The sequence below is a fragment of the Catharus ustulatus genome, chromosome 5, assembly GCF_009819885.2.
Source record: "Catharus ustulatus isolate bCatUst1 chromosome 5, bCatUst1.pri.v2, whole genome shotgun sequence".
Classification (NCBI taxonomy): Eukaryota; Metazoa; Chordata; class Aves; order Passeriformes; family Turdidae; genus Catharus; species Catharus ustulatus.
In genome coordinates, this window is record NC_046225.1 from 67,672,389 (window position 1) to 67,688,530 (window position 16,142).

Genomic DNA, 16,142 nt, shown 5'->3' on the forward strand with positions numbered 1-16,142 from the left:
AGCTTTTAAAGCTATTTCCCAAACAGCATGCAGCTGGACACAGGCCAGCAGTTTCTGCCCATGTGAAGTCCAACTGATCCCAACAAAATCTTAGAAATTGGTAAGCAGCTCTCCAGGGAGATGAGCCAAACAACTGTGTCAAATGGAAACAACAAGCACTTGCATTAAAGCTGAACTGTGGTATTTGTTTTAACAACAGTAGTATTTTATATGTAGAAAAATCTACTCCTTAAGTCTTTCCTTCCATACAGTCTAAGTGTATCGTGCTTTCTCCAGAGCACAGCATTATTTTCACTCTTCCTTGTGCGCTGGCCACAAGGCTGAGTCTGCACATCTGTGTGGCCATGCTGGGAGGTGCTGCACAGAGCAGGGGAGGGAACTCTTAAACAAGCCCTGCCAATCCAAACCTGCAATCACATCTGTGCACAAGTTCCTGCCCTCAATGGATTTCAGTAGTATCTAACACATCCACATACTTACATGCATATTAGGCCCCAAGTAACTCCTACTTTGTCAGAGTTGTTCAGTAACAAAGCATCTGAAAGTTTATGAAATAAAACAGAAATCTCACAAAAATGTATTCTACAGGCCCCATAATTAAAGACATTTACTATCTCATTTTTAAGTTACCTTTCTACACCTATCCAGAAACCAGTATATCCTATGAAGTCTGTCCCAGAAGTCACCACACAAGATATATGTAATTTACATTGGCCATTCAACTTCTCCTACTTTGAAGCTATAAATTAGAAGATTCAGATCTTAAAGTTTTTCTCTTTTATTTTAAACCAAAACAAGCCCAGCAATTCTAATGTTCAAATATCAAGCCTGATGCTAATTCAGGGAACTGCCCTGATTAGGAAGAGATTCTGTAGATTCTTTTTTGTATACAAAGATTTTCTGTAGCTGTCAGAATCAAAATCTTTTGGGGTTTTATAAGCAAATATCAAAAGTTTGTCTAAAGGGGCAAAAACTGCCAAACTCATACTAATGTTTTAACTCTCCTAATATACTGAGGAACTATGGCCTGTGTGCAATTTCAAGAACAGAATAACACACCCTTGCAGCAAGGTGTGGATTTATTCTTTACACCATGACAAAAGTTACATATGTTCTAACATTCAAACACAACCCAAGTATAACTGATACAAAATGTATAATCTTATTTTGCACTGTGCTAAGCTCTTGACTGTAACAATACTTCATGGCAGAAAGTCCCATGGGCTAAGACAGAATATGACTTTTTTTAAAGTGTGTAAACACAATATGTGTAAAAAAATCTTTGAGAAATCCCCTGTGAAAGGCAATCCAGATTTTTAAACCTGTTTCTGACCTTATTGGATCAACATATTTTTCTATTTATTTCAATTTTTTTCTTCTGTCTTCTCCAAACTAAACCAACCTTCATTTTCTCTCCTTTGTCATACTTGTCCACCATTTTATTTCCTGTTAGCAGCAGACACTACAGAATTTCACAAATCTGTCAGCTAACAACAGACAGGTAATACTTCATTTCCCCCCTTTTAATCTCCTGAACCTCTATCAACGTTGATAAAGTTCAGATGGTTTTATGAAGATGTCCAATGACATACAATAGCAATATATCTCACCAGTTTAAATTATTCTTATTTATGAGTCTCTTATCAACCTTACCCCTGAATTTTCTCCACATCATCCTCAAGTTCCCTGCCCTCCTCCAAGTCCCAAGCAAGCTACACAAGACTTATCTCAAATTAACTTGTTTTTATTTTCTAGAACCTTCACAACCTAAGAGGACATTGATGGTACCAAAAGCCAAACCACTCATTGTCCAGGCACTGTGCTGTGTGTCCCTGAAGTGAATCTGTTCTGTGCAGGTGCTACAGACCCCACCCTGCCCACCAGCCACACCTCAACATCTTTGCACAGGGACACTGATCCAAACCAAGTCTTGGAAGGGATATACACACACTCTTCTTTGGGGGAAGAGAGGGAAATAAGATTTGTCTGATTTATCCTCCAAAGATCAAACTGCATAGCAACATGCACCTTCACTTTATTAAACAGTTAAGATTTTATGTGTTTGCAAGGCACAAGTGTCAACATGAAAAATTACCTCTAAGAAGAGTTACTTGAAAAAAAAGTAGTACCAGCTAACAAGACAGTATTAAAAAAAAAGTTGACATGAGTCTCATGAAATAAGAGACCAAAATGCCAGATCTAAACATGCTGCTGAAAATACAAATTATTCTGACACTGACTGCATCCCTTTCAGAACTAGCTATAGCACAGGGCACATCTGCAGGGAATGTTATCAAAGACCACACAATAAATAAAAGATTACTCCAATTTAAGACAACTGAGCAATACTCCACTTCCATTTTGACTTACAGATGAAAGAATTGGAAAAAAAAAAATCTAAAAATTAACATACAGCCAGAAAGGGTTTTCTTCTCTCTGGTGTTTAATAGTATATTGTCAGTTAACAAACATTACCTGATTCACCAGAAGCAGGAAACTTAAGTTTCCATTGTCATGTGCATTAAACAAATTAGAAGAAAATAATTGTTTGACTTTACAGTAATTATTTCTATTACTCCAAGGCAATGACATTATTTATTTTAATCTGACACCTTTTCAGTTACCATGACAAATCCAATACAGTCTAATTGAAAAACATACTTAAAGAATAAAAAGTCAAGATAATCACCTTGTACAGTTTTCTTACTGCACACACATTATACATTCTTTCAAAATACCAGTATTCATAAACAAATTCTCATTAAAGGAGCCTTGAGATGATATCTAAGTCATCCATGCTCTGGAGACTACTAACAGTTGAAAATTTGGGTTTTCTTTCTTTTAATAAATGAGACTCTCTCTAGTCCACACCTGTTCCACAATAAATGATAAGACAGAAGGTATAAATAATACAACAGGTTAAATGCAATTTAGTCAATATTCACATAACAATGAACACTTACTCAAGCTCTGAAGTATTAACTATTATTTAACTGTCAATCACTGTTCTCCCAAAATGGCATTTAGGGATGTAACTTAGCTAACACCAACACTTAAACATGTGCAAAGTAGCATTTAAGTCATTGACATTATACCTATGCAATTATTTACCATTCATACTAATCATTATGTGTGAATACAGCAATTTAAAGGGATAAGAGCTGGTTCTTAGTCTTCTACATTAGTTTTGAAAACATTTGAATACTGTTAAATTGATGAATAAAGAAAAATCATTTCAGCACACAGAGAGGGTTAGACACTGCTTTGGCAATTATTTAGACCCTAAAATCAACAGGAAATTCAACTAACAGCTGAAGGGAAGTCAATAAAACACATAAAGTACAGTCAGGAAGGAACCTTTCAAACATCATTAAATTTCTAACCTGTCCTGTCCAAACTACTTTCCATGTTTGAACTTCCTTCCTAAAATGAAGCTTTCTAGATTAACATTTAGAACAAATAAGTAACAGAGACAGAGAAGAGAAAAATACAAAGCAGTTACTGTATTTCTGCACATATAAAAACCACATCCAGTAATACAAGTTACTGATACAGATGAAATAATTGCACAAATGAGTGTTTACAAGTTCCCTTCTGGGTCTGAAATACCTCAGCAGGAATTAAATCATGATTTAACATGCTTTAACAATTGAATAAATTAGAAAAATATTGCAACCTCAGGCAACATTAATTTCTCAATTTGCCAATTAGTGTCCTTCTGTCAGGCAGAACACAGTAGAAACCTTTTCTTTGTCAAGTCTCCTTTAAAACCATCAGTTTCTAAATGGCAGAGATATAGGACTGTCTCATTAGTGCAATCAAAAGCACAATGCTTCCTCAAAAAATAATATTCCAAATTTATTAGATGGACAGTGTCTCTAGGACAATACACAGGAACAGGGTTGGTAAAGAGTGTTTTACCACATCAACCCTTCAGCTTGCACCAATGGGAGTTATTTTTAAGCAGCTCAAAGGAGAATTCTCAGAGACAGATGAAGACAATGACATAGCTGTGCACGTGCTGTGGGCAGCTCCCTTCAATCACACAGGACAGAAAGGAAACAATACAGGATTCATTATGAAATCTGTTGAATTATGCTGTGTTCACTTGGGCTTTCTTAAGGCAAAACTCAATATATAGCCACTAGAAAAAAATACAACATGGCATATTCTATTAAACAGTATTTAAAACATCCCACCTGTCTAACATTTATTATCCCCTGATATAAGCATTCTATACCTCAGAACGCAACTGGTGAACCTGTCAAGAAAGAGACCACCCATGTACCCACTGGTGTCTGGGCAGGTCAGGTCATTGTAGCACCTTTAGTTAAAGACAGGAATCATGGAACAAACAGATATTCCAGGTCAAGCAGCTCAAATCCCACGGTAGGGTGGAAAACTTCATTACAACCCCTCCCCCTTCCCCTTATATAAGCTAACCAGCTCCATCTTAAAGACAGCCTTATTCCACTGCTCCTGAGGGAAGGCTTTCACAGACTCCTATGCCTCCGTTGCTTAGGAACCATCTTTTCTAATTTCCAGATTAGGTTTATTCTTGGATAGTTTATACCCATTTGTTCTTACACCTCAAGCATAAAAAGCTCTTTTTACCTGCCTGTGTTGTTTCACTTGTTTTTATGAAAAGCAATCTCTTCAATGTTTTGTTTCCCCAGATCAAACAAGACACTCTCTGAGTTCCAGGAATCAGACCCAGGACCTCTTTTAGTCCAAATGTCCTTTTCACTTGATGGTGGGTTATAGGAATTAGATGTAGTTTTTCAGGTAAGCTTTCACCAGTACCAGAAAAAGTCAATATACCTTTACTTCTTTACAGAAAAGTATTAGTAGGGCAACAACAGTATACTTGCTATCCTAATACTGATCTCCATTGCTAACTCTGATAGGTTTGTTATCCTGAAGTGTTACAATTCTTTAATATGACTCCTTTTCCTACTGGCCACGTCTCAGCTTCGTTCTGTGCAAAACCTTTTGTATTGATGACACGTGACAGCTGATGAAGATCATGAGATTTGCAGGAGAATGGATAAATGATTTTAATGAAAATACAATCTCAAAACTGGACCCGAAAAATTCCACTACTTACATAGGTCCAATATATCATCCACTGGACATCAAATGCTATCCGTATTTGACACACCTTGTCACTATTCAACATCAATTGTCACAAAAACATCCCTCTAGTTTTTACATGGAATCATATTGCACATTATATGACTTCTAAGTTACAAGAGGTCAGCTCTAAGCATGTATCCTCTGCAAGAAGGCAGGGATCTTAAAAAAAGAGATGCTAGATTTCTCTGACAAGTCTTCTCCTGCTAGGAGCTGTATCACTTCATACTCTTTTCATCTTACTTCCATACAGAACAGTTTTTCATTCTAAATTTAAACAAATTTCTCTATATTAAAGTTACACTAATGATGCAATTAGTATCCCAAATCACCTTTTCCTCTAAATGTTGTGAGTACTTTCACTGTTCTCCAGACATCCAGTACCCTTCTGCCTTGCCATTTAATAACAATTATTGCAACTGAGTCTCTAATTACACACATCACCTACTTCAAAATTGTAGAGTAACTATTACATAGTTCCACTAACCTGCACCCTGCAAGTTGGGCTTCATTTTCATGGAAATCATCTTTATAACTTCAGTATGACCTATGTGCATGTGTTCAAAATGTCTACACTGAAAATTAAGGCAAACTTTTCATGCAGTCTCTCTCAAATATCTGAATTACTTTTAGTCTTATTTCATTATCCCCATGCTTCCTGACAGGACACATGAAGAGTCTTATTCAGGTTTTCTGCTTACTCCCGATGCTCAATTTGCAAATTTTCAATTTGCTATCAATCCTGCTAGATCTTGTATCTCCACTTTTACTCCATGGAAAAAAAAATAATCAAGATTTAGTACGAGTACAAATGTTTTATACAGTTGCCAGAATTACCTGCCTTTACTCTGCATCAGAAGTTCAGCCATGCCAGAAGTAGCTGAAAACACCTCATCAAACAAGCCCTGAACACTTCTGTAAACTGGAACTGCAAGAACATTTGGATGCTAGACTACTTATGGACTTTGCAACTTGAATGTTCACTTCTGCAGTTACAATTACAAAAAGCTTTTCATGACACTCAGACACATTTGGGTCGTTTTGCTTTAGTTGAGCCTTTTTTTCCTTGTTTTTCCCCTAAATGATGTTAGTCTGAAAGATGAATTAAAAAATTAATGCCACAAAGCCTCTCAAGAGCTAGGAAAAGGAAAGGCAAGTTAAAGCTGCTTAATTTCAGCTTCACCTCAAATGAGAGAGCCAAATAAAGAAAAAGCAACAAGAAAACCTGTATAATCAATATTTTGGCTTGAGAACAGACTGCACAGCTATTACAAAACTTAGTTGGGGGAAAAAAGAGGGAAAAAAAAGGTCTACAGAAACTAGGTTCCAATTTAGGATTACTATAGCAACAGAGAGGAGGGAGGGGAAAATTAGCAGATTACTCTCTCAGATCATCAAATCCTTGAAAGAATAAATTTAGATTTGCATTTCAGTCAAATTAACTGAATTCATCCTATTCATTAACAATAAACACATCTAATTAAGGACTACATTAAACAAGCAAAAACTGTAGTACAAGAAACAAAGTAGCAAATATGAGATTTCAGACTGAATTACCTCACCTTTTCCTTCTACCATAAAATATCAATTTGGTATCACAACCTTATACCAGTACCAATGAGAGACTTATTTAGGAAGGTGTCTAGCTCTGATTAAAGGTCTGCAAAGGAAAAGAGACATTTGAAATCTGCCTCACTCTTGTTAAGTGCAGCTACACTGCTGAAAATGGGCAATAACGTGCCCCCATTTGACTTGGGGGTATAACAAACTTCTGAAAATATAGTTGGCACAGGACTAACATATTTCAACAACATATGGGAGCACAACAATGACCCCAAAAAATCAGGGAACGTAGAAACAAGCTGAAGCTCCTCCAAAAGATCATATCTGAAAAACAAATCCAGGATAACCTAAGTACTTAATTACTCACATGTTTTCAAATTGTGCAATCTTTAACATTCTTAATATTTCAGAGTTGTTTTAAAAAATGCCTAAATACAAGATGAACACATACACTTATATTAATGACTGATTTAAAAAGTAAGAACAATAGAAATCTCAGTATTTTTGGGAGAGCAGCTATCTCAATGCTTTAATGCACTCACATTAGATAGGATCCCAAACCCACTGAACCTGCAGTTGAAGAGGCAAATACAGCTACAAAGGTTTAATTCTGACATTGTGAGCTGAGGTGTGGAGAGTTGTCTCCCCACTTTAGTGGTAAATATTGACCCATAAAGACTCTATGCCTCAGGCAACTTTTCCACCAGCCAGAATGTTCAATTAATAAAGCTGCCCTCATAATTTGCAAGACTGCCCAAGTCCAGCTTTCCTGGCTGACATTCAGATTTTAAGCATGTTTCCCAGCCTTCTGTTCACCACTTCTGGCTTTTGTTGACCTGCTGCCAAAATGCTCTTTATTTACTGGTGGCTGGGCAGGCCAGAGGACAGTTTGAGAGACTACCTTCTTCCAAGTTGTGCAGCAAACTGTTCACTGTGTTCCCTGCTCTTGGCTCCTCCCCAAGATTCTGCAGTGAGGGAAAATAGGAGGATACTGGAAGGACTGTCATTCCACTAGTGTGAAGCAAGGGCATAGGTGCCTTTACTGGCCTTCCCATGTCCTTAAACCAACATCTCCATTAACTGACTGGAACTGAGTCAAAGAGTGTCACAACAATAAAGACTATGGCAAATGTAGAAGTGGACATGCCACCTGTCAAAATCATTACCCTATGCTGTAATCACAAATTCTCCTTTCAGGAGAGAACCAAGAAACTCAGTATAAGATGATCCACATAACTCAGGAATGTCAAGATCACTGCAAGTTCTATAGCAGATTGGAAGCAAAGTGGAAAACCACACAGACATTGAGTTACAAGCAGCAACAGAATCAAAGAACAACAGGATGGTCCTCTCTGACTCCAAGGCATAGAAACCTGTAGGTGTAGAAAGGATTACAGGCAATCTTGCCCCTGATAAGTCACATTGTACAAATTACCAAAGAAGAGGAACAACCTTGCCCTTAATGGGTTGAAGCTGTGACTAATAAAGATAATTGTGATAAAAGGGTTGGGTTGGCTGCTCAGGGAGGATCTTGGAGGAAGAGGACCTGGAGAAGGTAGAGGAGTCCAGGGGAAGAAGGAACAAGCCAGAGAGACACTAAGAAGAATGAAACAAGGGAGGGAGTTGCTGCAGTAAAAGATCTGCTGTGAGGTCAGTCTGGGTCTGGAGTTGGAGCCTGCAGTCAGTCTGCAAACCAATACCTGCAGTCAGAGTCCAGCAGGAAACAGCCAGCAGTCAAAGCCTGCAGTTGGACCCTACAGCAGGAGCTGCTGTAATCAGAGTTAGGATGGCAAAGCTGTAAAAAGACTAAACCAGGACCCTTTTCATGCTGTCAAATAAGAGTCTGTGTCTTGGCTCATTTCTACCCCTAAGCTGGCTCACACTGGTTAACCAACCTTCCTTGACACTTAAGAGATGAAACAGCTTCCCTCTGGATTAAGGATTGATATCTTATATCCCTCTCCATCATGTATGGTTCACTTGCTTTGGGAAAGCTCTAAAGAATTTACTAACTTTTTACCAAAATCCCTATATAACTAAACAGGGGAAAAGCCATACATTTATATGTACAGCTCAGATCTAAGCAAACATCTAAGATCATTATTATTTTATTTTTTCTGTCTATTAATAGGTTCAAAACCATTGTTATACTATACCATAAACATTCTATATACCTAAATAAATTTTAACTGTATAGTTCTGGCCACTAACACCTCATGAAAAATAATGTACAAAATACAAACACCATTTTATCCTTAATTAATCTATAAAAGACAAATTTATTCTGAAGTATTCAAGCTATCAGTTAAAACTGAAGTCACCAGAATATCTTTGAAGACTCACCATCTAATAAATTTTACTCTAAGCCTAAAAGGGTGGGGAAAAAAGAAAACCACACCAAAAAAAGCCCACACTTTGCTATGTACTAGTAGACTTAAAAATAATATCCACAGTAGGGAAAGAAAATTTACTTCAGAAGCAAAATAGAATCCTGTGCTTTACACTGAATCTATTATTCAAATCATATGGAAATGTGAAGTGACATTTAAAAATAAAGTGACACATTAGCAGTGTAGAATTTTACCTGGAAATCTTTCCAGTAACTGAAAACAATTAGGGGGAAAAAAAAGACAAAACTAAAGAAACACGCTTCCCTCTTTATCCTCTTTGAGTTCTCGTGTTCTCCCCTACATCTTGCATTACTCCCATGCTCCCTCCTCCCCTCATCTGAGCACAGGTTCACCAAGGCTGGACTTGCAAATGGCAAAAAACACCTGGACTGGATCAGAGCTGCCCACAGCCTGACTGGCTGGCAGGTGTGTGACACCCACACAGCCACACTCCTGCTTCCCAGAACAAATCAGGAGCCATGGCCTCTCTCAGCAGGGGCACAAGTTTGGCCATCATATCTCACTACTGGCAGAAACCTTTTAGATTTGAAGCAACCATTTTCCTGTTAAGTACAGCTGGATGGAGCTAGCAGTTTCAGAAATTGAAGAAAAAATCAAAGTAAGTCCCTTTAACTCTGGAATACTTTCAGCTGTGCTGATTTGAGGTCACCACACAAAGTTGTGCTAGACAAGATCTTTTGGACAAAAAAGAACAAGTACACAGCACCTCTCAGCTAATGCACGAGAGCAGCAATGTGTTCTTTCAATATATTTTAGGTGGAATGGATGCTTCACAAGTGTACATACTTGATAGATTTTCATCAATATTTTGCAGTGACAACACCTAAAGAAATTGCTTCATCTGTTAAAACACTAAACTCAGGGTAAGCTTTATCCATCATCTCCGCACTCACAATGCACCACCAGGGACTTCATGTTCAGTTGTTTGTAACACACACACAAAACAGCACCAAAGGAAAAAAAAACCCAAACAACATCAACACAAAACAGTCAACAGAAAAACCAGAGAAGACAGTTTTCAAGGGTCAAGGTTTTCCTCAACAATTTTTGGTTTAATGTGGCATAACCTACAACAGAACTGAGAAAGTGTATCAGACCTCTCAAGATCCAAGGTCTAAAACAAGATAGACATAAAAAGCAGAGAAAACAACACAACACATTAGAAATTTGTACAAACAAATAAAAAACAACATCCAAAAAGCTAAGTTGCTATGGCTCCAAGTCAAATTACAGTTTTTAATCTGAAGTTCTTTTTACATGTTTACTGATTCCAACCAAAAACCTAGATTTTTTTTTTTTGCTCCCTTGTCTTCAGAGCACAACTGTATCACAACATTCATCCACTCATTTGATTTGAAAGTATCAAAAATACCATAAACTGTTACTGATTAACTGCATTAACTACCATGACCCCTTTGCAGCATTTCAATTAGGTGTATAAGAAAAACAAAATCTCAAAACTCTGAAGTATTTTACTCCTTATGTTTTCAGGCTTCCTGAGTCTATATCTGAAAATAATACGTAGCATATGGTACAAAAATCAGTAATTAAAAGAAGACAAAACCAACTATATGAGTCAATTAAAAATGCAAAGGAATTTTTGATTAGTCTGAAAAGCACACATGTGCCAAATCCCAGTTTAAAAGAGTAGCTCATAACATCAGTTTTAAAACTGAATTGATATTTACTTTCATCTATGCTAATTTTTAATTAATCTGCAGGGAAAACCATTCAAATAAGTGATAGTGAAAAACTATTGATGTTCCACTTGTTAATGCAACTGATTTGAGTCTGAAGGGCTGATCTTTCACTGGATAACAACAGAACCCAGCAGAGCAGGCAGAGATCATTCCTCACAATGCAATCTAATAAGCAAGGTCAAAGGGAGGAAGTTAGGAAGGGACTGAAGAAGTTGTTCCTCCTGTTTGGCTACACCTTCAAGGACAACATTTTCAGTTTCTCTGAAAGGTCAGAGTCAATCCAGCAACACCAGCACGCACGCACTGGTCAGCCAGCCCGACGGGTGGTAGTTATTCAAATCCATCTGTGCACTAAAGCTTTACTTGCCCTGAAGTGAAGAACAGTAAGACTTTGCAATTCCCCAACAATACTTAAACTTATTCAAGGCCAGGACCGTTGGCTGGGATGTTAGACCTGAGTCCTCATGGCAAATGACACCATCTCAGCTCACACCTGATTTGAAAAGCAGAACTTCTGAAAAGGGCGTTTCCTGGACTCTCTTCCCCTACAACATTTGCAGCTATTAACCACTAAACTTTCTGAAGTGACAAGACCACAGTAAACAACAACCACTGCTGGTGAGGAAAGAAACCAATTACAGTAAATTCACGAATACAAGCCGCACTGAATATAAGCCGCATCACTGGGTGTTGGCAAACATTTTGGTTTTTGTCCATAGATAAGCCGCACACGAATATAAGCCGCTTTGTCGTTCGCAGCGAGGACCCGCGTGCAATTAGTAACAGAACCGCGGGAGGGCGGGGTTTACTGGCTGAGCTAAGGCTGTGCAGGCTCGGCCCGCTAGGGGCCGCTGACGGGGCCAGGTGGCCCAGCACGGTGCTGCAGCTCGGGGCCGGCCGCCGCTGCCACTGGGCTCGGTCACCCCGGGTCGGCGCTGCCCTGCGGTGGCAGGCAGGGACGGAGCTTCCCCCGCTCCTACGGCAGCGGCGGCGGGCGGGGACGGAGCTTTCCCGCGCCCGTGGCGCCGGCGGCGGGCAAGGACGGAGTTTCCCCGCTCCTGCCGCGGCGGCGGCGGGCGCGGACAAAGCACCCCGCCTCCTCCCCGAGCCGCGGCAATGGCTGCGCGGGGCTCCCGTCGGCTCCCCGGGCCACAGCAATGGCTTGCGCGGGGCTCCTGTCGGCTCCCCGAGCCGCAGCAATGGCGGCGCGGGCTTCCCCCCCCCTCCCCGGGCCGCGGTAGGGGCGGCCCGGGTCCCCCCTCTCCTCCCCGGGCCGCAGCAATGGCGGCGCCGGGCCCCCCCCGTCTCTCCCCTGGGCTGTGGCAGAGGAGGAAAGAGAGCTCTCCCGCCTCTCTCCCCGCCCCCCGTGCTGCCTACAGGGAGCCAGGCTCCACCTGCGGTGCAACAGAGTAGCGATTTGTAACAATCGCAAAATGCTGACTTTGCAGCTGCTCCGCTCAGCACTCTGGCAGGCACTTCTGAGGTTGTATTAGCCGCTCCTGATTATTAGCCGCATTTCCGGTTTAGGAGCAAAATCTTAGTCAAATTGGTGCGGCTTGTATTCGTGAAATTACTGTACTTGCTTCAATTTGACTAAAGATTATCAACATAATTCTCAATAAACAACAGATGCTTTACTGAGATGGTAACAGATGTCATCACACATTCCTACAGAACCCTGTTATTGTATACATGATACCTTAAAGTGAAAGAAAAAGTAGCCATAGAAAAGGGTAATTTTAAAGTAAAAATTACTACAGATCAAAATCTGTATAACCAGTACTTTTTAAGCATTATTACCTCTAATGAAAAGCTTTTCTCAGGATAGAAACCGGTTCACATGCTTTACATTTTACACCTTTCTCTACTGACAGGTTTGTACAGCTACTGCTCTCAGCCCTACAAAACCAGAGTATTTTTGAAGAGAAATGCTGAATAAGTAGCAAGACTAGGTAATATTTTCCTAGTCCCCTGAGGAGGCTGATTAAATGATATGAATGAAAACTGCCTAACTTGGGTAATCTAAGGACTTCTACTATTTTAAAAATATATCTGCTTTTGAATCTGTTACTATGGAAGATGCATAACTTTATAGAAGAGCTTCAGACAGGTTCTTCAGCAGATGTCAAGTGACCTGCACAACGGCATCAGCATTGTAAGCAAACTTACATTCACATCTGCTCATAATCTTTTCAATCACTTTTCAAATATAAAGCACATACCACCCTAAAACTCCCTAAGAATATTTAGTTGCAGTCTGAATGACTGATACAGTGCTATTTCACAGATCAGTGGTGCAGTGTGGTCTAAGAGTAAGTTCTAACTTAGGAGCCATCAAAGTCAGAAAATCAGCATGGCTTTTTCTTCATGCCCTCATGCCTCAGGTATCTCTGCTGCACAGCAAAAGCAACATTGATACATTCTACTTCATTGAAGTGGTGGGCAAGTTTTACTCATATGCATTTTTCCCTCAAAGCTGAACTGGCTCATTTGCACAGCAACAATTTGGGGTTTATAAATTACTCACTATTCACCACTGCTACAACTCTTTAATAATTAAGAAAGCTATTTCTACCAGTCAGAAAAGCAGTGGATCTACTGCCTAGGCTCCTCAGGAAGCACTTGGCACATAAAGTTGTATGCATAGTAGCAATCAACATGTTAAGCAACCTTTTCCTAGTTTGAAAATTTCACATATTTCATTCTTTTTATTAAAAATTGGCTATTCCGAAATTCATTCTTTTCCTCCTATATGAAGTCACAGAATGTTGGATGAGATTTGCTAAAGGCAGTTTGTGCTGTGAAACTACACTTCAAAAACCAATACTTTGGGCAGAAGTAGCTTTAGCCCTACTTCTATCAGTCTCTCAGGGCTCAGAGGGGTTTTCTCTGCCATCAGATGATCCAATTCCATACACAGCATCCCACACTGGTTTGGGTTGGAAGGGTCCTTAAAGATCATCCAACGCCCCTGCCACAAGATCAGGTCGCTCAGAGGCCCATCCATACATGCAAAATAACACGAAATATTGATAGCAAACCTCAAAGAATGAGAAAAGTTGAGTCATTTTCGGTTGGAAACATCTAAAAAAACTGTCACAGAAAAATACTGATTGAATAAATGACCTTCACTCCACAGCATTAGTGAACCATACTCTAATGAACTTACTGGCACAACATGCCAGCAAAAATACTTGCTTCAGGAGAAGCACATTCGGATTTTTCCCACTTATAATCATCAAGCATAGAAAGAAAACAATTGCATTTGGCTAAAAAGCATTACTCTCAACATGGAGCTTCATACAGAAAACAGAACTGCAGTAAAACTACAAGACATTTAAACACACAAACACAGTAATGCACATATTATCTTGCTACAGTGAAGATGTAAAAACTTGCAAATGCCTCTTCCTCAAAACTCTCCTCAGAAAACCACCATAAATTAAAATTTTTAAGCCATCATAAGCTTAAATTCTGTGAGGCAAATCATATAGATTACATACGCTCAAGATTATATCAAACTTGATGGCATCAAATCTGTTTACTGAATAAAAACAAATACCAAAGCCACCTGTTTCAGAAGTCCAGTTCATAGTTGCATTTTTTCCTTGCTTGTTACACAAATGCTATTAAAAGAATATTTCCTTACTGAGAAAAAGAATTGCTACACCATTATATTTAATTAACAAAAACAGAAGCCTACCTTAGAAATAGTTTGCATGCTTTCAAAATAAATTCTTTTGTTCTATTAAAGAAACCAAAAAAAATACCCCCCCAAAAAACCGAATTTGTGACAGTTAAGGACTGTCAAGAATTCCATTGGTACATATGGTCACGTTATAAGAACCAGAGCAGTAAACAGCCTGTCTGCAGGGAGATACCTGTAGCTTTCAGCAGAGCATAGAAAAATTATCCAGCAGCAGTTGCAGTTTGAGAATTCATAAGCTCAAGGTAGACGTGTTTTGTAAAGCTCTTCATAAAAACTGAATACCTTTGGTATACAATAATGTTGTGATCCACAGCAACTTTCCAAAAAGCAAAGAATAAAACAAAACCAGCAATGAGCTTAACACCAGAGTTACAGCAGTATCTCATGAAAGATGTAAATGCAGTGCTATTCCTAGCCCCCATCTCAACATAGCCATGGATATTTTTCCAGCTTGACTGGATTTTCCCCCTCCCTAATTGCTAGTTTTAACTAAAGCCAACATAGATTAAGAATCAACCCTAAAAGCAGCACAGCCAGTGTGCAGCAATTACGTGCAGAAAGGCATGTGACATTTTGCATCAAAAGCAGACCCTAGAAACGCTAAAACGTAGATGCCCCTTCCAGCAGAGGAAACAAAACAACTGCCCGTCTGCTGCTGGTGCCCCGCCAATCCCCAACACCGCACACACACATCCCAAATCCTCCCTCGCTCCTACGTGCTCTGCGGACGATGACTCGGACTCTCCGGAGCCCGCAGCTCGCCCCGCACAGCCCGAGGGTCACCTCTGGGCTGGCACAAGGGGCAGGTGAAGCGGAGGGCGGCGGGGGCAGCGCGGCAGACGCAGCGCTCGGGTGCAATGGAGATTCCAACGCCGAGCGGCCGCTTCCTGCGGCGGCTGGAGCATCCCGGCGGGCACGGGCTGCGCACCGCGCCTCCTGAGGCAGGGCTGGCAGCAGCCTGAGCGCCCCAGCTCAGCCCATCCCGGCCAGCACCCGCAGCCCCTCGTCCTGTCCCCGCCTCCCCGGTGACCCCAAGCCCGCCGCAGCCCCTCACCGCAGGTAGCCTGCGCGCAGATGGTTTTTCAGCACACCCCGCCACGTTTTCCAGGCGGACACAGCCTCCTCCGCTCCCCTCCGGGCTTAACGAGCCGGTTACAGTGTCTGCGCCCCAGCCTCTCCTTGCCGCCCCCTCCTCCCCTCCCCGCAGCGTCCGTCTCCCCCTCACAGCCCGCCCGCCGCTGGCTGCGCCCCTCAGCCTCCTCCGCACCGTCACCGCCGCAGCGCTCACCCGAGGACAGACGAGAACGGGCGAGAGCGAAGGGGCCGCCGCGGCCGGTCCCCTGACGAGGCTGTCGCTGTCTCGGTCCCCGCCTCCCGCCGCTCCCGCCGCCCCCTCAGGCACCGAGCGGCCCCCGCCCGACAGGGTGCGGCTTCCACAGCCCGCAAGCCCAACAACGGCGCCGCCCATTGGCGGGAGGGCGCGCGCCCGGCAGTAAGCGGCTCTCCCATTGGCGGAGGGGAGCGGGGGGCGAGGGGCGGTGCGGCCGGGCCGCTCCTGGCGGGTCCTGCGGCTCCGGGAGCGCCGGGGGGTCTCCGGGTGGCCGGGAACGGGCTGGGAAGAGCCTT

At 41.3% G+C, this 16,142-nt stretch overlaps 1 protein-coding gene across 13 annotated transcripts in view; it reads right to left on the reverse strand.

Annotated features, from left to right (window-relative positions):
* The window catches only part of ADD1 (adducin 1), a 64,743-nt gene extending 48,836 nt beyond the window's left edge, over nucleotides 1-15,907 (reverse strand). For 10 of the 13 annotated variants that reach the window (XM_033060099.2, XM_033060098.2, XM_033060095.2 and 7 more), the window contains exon 1: nucleotides 15,805-15,906. The gene's annotated coding sequence lies outside the window, so the exon portion shown is untranslated. Of the gene's footprint in view, nucleotides 1-15,232; nucleotides 15,356-15,804 lie in introns of those variants that run through there. The other 3 variants (XM_033060100.2, XM_033060101.2, XM_033060093.2) reach the window with 2 other exon arrangements.
* Nucleotides 15,908-16,142: the final 235 nt, after the last annotated feature.